The following is a 4,313-nucleotide window of genomic DNA, read 5'->3' as shown; positions in this document are numbered from 1 at the left end:
CCAGGCCTCCCTGTCCATCACCAACTCCCAGAGTTTACTCAAACTCATGCCCATAGAGTCGGTGATGCCATCCAGCCATCTCATCCTCTGTCGCCCCCTTCTCCTTCTGCCCCCAGTCCCTCCCAGCATCAGGGTCTTTTCCAATGAGTCAACTCTTCGCATGAGGTGGCCAAAGTACTGGAGTTTCAGCTTCAGCATCAGTCCTTCCAAAGAACACCGAGGACTGATGTCCTTTAGGATGGACTGGTTGGATCTCCTTGCAGTCCAAGGTGCTCTGAAGAGTCTTCTCCAATACCACGGTTCAAAAGCATCAATTTTTCAGCGCTCAGCTTTCTTCACAGTCCAACTCTCATATCCATACATGACCACTGGAAAAACCAGAGCCTTGACCAGATGGAACTTTGTTGGCAAAGTAATGTCTCTGCTTTTTAATATGCTGTCTAGATTGGTCATAACTTTCCTTCCAAGCAGTAAGCATCTTTTAATTTCATGGCTGCAGTCACCATCAGTAGTGATTTTGGAGTCCCCCAAAATGAAGTCTGACACTTTTTCCACTGTCTCCCCATCTATTTCCCATGAGGTGATGGGACCAGATGCCATGATCTTAGTTTTCTGAATGTTAAGCTTTAAGCCAATATTTTCACTCTCCTCTTTCACTTTCATCAAGAGGCTTTTTAGTTCCTCTTCACTCTCTGCCATAAGGGTGGTGTCATCTGCATATCTGAGGTTATTGATATTTCTCCCGGCAATTTTGATTCCAGCTTGTGCACCTTCCAGCCCAGCGTTTCTCATGATGTACTCTGCATATAAGTTAAATAAGCAGGGTGACAATATACAGCCTTGATGTACTCCTTTTCCTATTTGGAACCAGTCTGTTGTTCCACGTCCAGTTCTAACTGTTGCTTCCTGACCTGCTTACAGGTTTCTCAAGAGGCAGGTCAGGTGGTCTGGTATTCCCATCTCTTGAAGAATTTTCCACAGTTTTTTGTGAACCACACAGTCGGAGTCTGTAAATAGTCAATAAAGCAGAAATAGATGTTTTTCTGGAATTCTTTTGCTTTTTTGATGATCCAGCGGATATTGGCAATCTGATCTCTGGTTCCTCTGCCTTTTCTTTTTTTTTTTTTTCATAATTTAAAATTATTGTATTTCCTTACAAGAGGAACGTTTTAACAAATTTTACAGGTGTCAATCAATCCTTGTTCAAAATTGGGCACACATCAAATCTAGCATTATGGGAGTTTTATTTGGAAGTGAACTTTTTAAACTATTAATACAAATGCCAAAAGATACTACACAAAACATCCACAGGAATTTTTTTCATCTTTTTTTCTTTGAATTGTTCACAAACATTTCCTACATAATCCAACATACAACAGAGAAATGGTACATCTTTTTCTTTCAATTTGCATACAATGGAAAAACAAGAATATATATATATTTTACAAAGTTTAACTAATAGACACTACCAAGCTGACAGTTTAAGTCTATACGTGAGAAATTATCTAATAAAAAATAATCAGAATTTATTTAGCATCAGTCACTTCCATAACCAAGTACTATTCTGATTAATAAAACTTGTCATTAACCTTCTGGTATAAACTTATACCACTATTCCATCGGTTGTGTTGCTCCCCACCTTGGTTCTTCAGAATTACGAACAGAAAATCGTTGCAAAGTAGGGGCAAGCATTTGCAAAAACAAACAAAAATCCCCAGCTTATTATAAGCATGAATGTGTGGTGGAATTTCCTCCCAAGCAATGAACTTCAAATCATTAAGAATCACCAGAACTGAGTATTGTCAAGATATTTTGCCTAAGTCCAGGAAGAGATGCCATTTATTTATATCCAACAGAGGACTGAAAATTAAACTTAGTGTTCCGTTTGGGGGTAGGTTGGAGGGAATTCAGCCATTTGAAAAATGACCATCTTAAAAAAAAAAATGACAACCAAAAATAGGTTCACTAAATTTATTTTAAAAATCATAAAACGTTTCTTACAAAAGAGCATTACATTCTGCACACTGCTCTGAATAGATGCCAGGGACATATGGACTACTGTTACTTTTCCTCCCTGTCCCACCACCCCAAATGTTACAGTGACCACAAAGCAAAGTGTTCACAATAATTACATGGGGGGACTTCTTTAAACCACCAACAATGAACAAAAATTAAAATTCACTCACTCTGCTGCTGTTTCAAAATTTCAATGTTAGTTTTTGCACACCCTCCCCCACCCCCCACCCTGTTTGTAAGGAGCTAAAACATTACATCTGGTGAACAGCAAAGATTTCACTACACCTCAAATGCAGAACACCTATGAAGCAGAGGAATGTTGGCTTTTTAAACAGAAGCAGATAAAAAAATAAAGATGCAGGACTCCTTCAGTTCTTCACTAGTCTTAGAAAAACTTTCCAGAATACTGCTTCACACTGTTCTGCAGCAAATACTGTGCATTCTGTATCTGGTCCTGTGTTCCTGTAATGGTAATGATCCGATCTTCGGATCCTTCTAAAGGCTCATCAATTTTGATCGAAGCTCCTGACTCATGACGGATTTGTTTAATCCGCTGACCACCTTTGCCAATAATAGATCCAGCCAAATCTTTGGGAATAGTTACTTGTGTAGTAATAATAGGTCCACCAAGATCACCATATGAGCCACGACCCCCTGCATAGGAATAATCATATCCAGAGCCACCCTGTGGTTCATAAGCCATCTGCCACTCTGATGGGCTCCATGTATCTATTGCAGAGTCCCAGGTTTCATCAGCACTGAAACCAACCATGCCATCATAACGGTCTCCAGGTCTTCCTCTTCTGTCATAGGCCATTAGATCTCCTCCTCTAGGTGGTGGTGGTGGTGGAAGAGGAAGATTCCGAGCTCTACTACCGCCCCGGCCACCTCGCCCGGGAGGGGGTGGAGGAGGTCCTCGACGAGGGCTCATATCATCATAATCTCTTCTGGAGGGAGGCATGGGACGCCCACCCCGACCAGGTGGCATTCTGTCAAAACCACCTCTTCCCCGCATGGGAAATCCCACAGGACGTCCACGGCGGTCATCAAACATCATTGTAAAACCACCATAGTCATAGGTCTCATCATAAAAATTGGGATCGTAAGGCTGAGCACGTCCTTTGATGGGAGACTCTGATATAAGATCAAGGATGATCTTTATGCACTCTACAACCCTATCAGGTTTTCCTCCTATAAGAATGACTCTGTCAGTAGATTGAGGACAACATTCCTGGAAAAGCTTGATTGTTGTCTGAGTGTTCTCTCGAAGTTCTTTGATTTTAGCACCTTTGACTCCAATAATTCCTCCTGCCAGACTCTGATGAATCAACAGTCTCAACTCGCAGTCAAAGTCGCTTCCTTTATAGTGTTGGTAATTTAAGCATTCCACAGCATCAGATTCGAGCGGGAGCTGGCTGGTTGCAGTGGGTAATGGCAACTGCAGGCCCTCTTCCAAGGTAGGGATGATTTTCTTCAGAATTTCTCCAATCGTTTCAATATCAGCACTGATACTCAATATGCGCTCGGGGCCACTGCTGTCTGGGACTGAAACACTGGCATTGTAGTCTGTACGGAGAGCCTTAATATTCTTGCCTCCTTTTCCAATCACTGCTCCAGCATTCTTCTCTGAAGCAGAATGCATAATTCAACCATCTCATCAGTGTTTCTAGATCTTTTAAAAGCTTGTTCCTCTTCCATATCTTCAGCAGGGCGTTTACCAAATTCTCCATTGGTTTCGGTGTTGGGAAAGGTTTCCTCTGGCTGTTCAGTTTCCATTTTCTTGTATTCAAGGGACACACCAATCTATAGGCTGCAAATAAGCGGGAAGTAAGCAAGACGTCGAGGTCGGTGCAGCAGAGAAACAGAGGATAATGGCGTCTGCAGAGCTTTCGCCTAAAGCGCCCTCCTCCTTTCTCGTTCCCGCACTCACTGGCTGGGGCGGGGGGGGGGGGGGGGGGGGGGGGTGGGGGGGGGGGGGGGTGGGTGACGGGGAGTCCTCTGCCTTTTCTAAAACCAGCTTGAACATCTGGAAGTTCTCGGTTCATGTATTGTTGAAGCCTGGGTTGCAGAATTTTGAGCATTACTTTACCAGTGTGTGAGATGAGTGCAATTGTGCAGTAGTTTGAGCATTGTTTGGGATTGCCTTTCTTTGGGATTGGAATGAAAACTGACCTTTTCCAGTCCTGTGGCCACTGCTGAGTTTTCCACATTTGCTGGCATATTGAGTGCAGCACTTTCACAGCATCATCTTTCAGGATTTGAAATAGCTCAACTGGAATTCCATCACCTCCACTAGC

The 4,313-nt window shown here is 42.8% G+C and overlaps 1 pseudogene; it reads right to left on the bottom strand.

The window, feature by feature from the left end:
* Nucleotides 1-1,393: 1,393 nt before the first annotated feature.
* On the bottom strand, nucleotides 1,394-3,948 carry LOC110128442 (heterogeneous nuclear ribonucleoprotein K pseudogene; annotated as a pseudogene).
* Between the last annotated feature and the right edge of the window lie 365 nt (nucleotides 3,949-4,313).

Source organism: Odocoileus virginianus, chromosome 25 (assembly GCF_023699985.2).
Source record: "Odocoileus virginianus isolate 20LAN1187 ecotype Illinois chromosome 25, Ovbor_1.2, whole genome shotgun sequence".
NCBI classification, from domain to species: Eukaryota; Metazoa; Chordata; class Mammalia; order Artiodactyla; family Cervidae; genus Odocoileus; species Odocoileus virginianus.
This window is presented reverse-complemented; position numbering and strand designations above follow the sequence as displayed.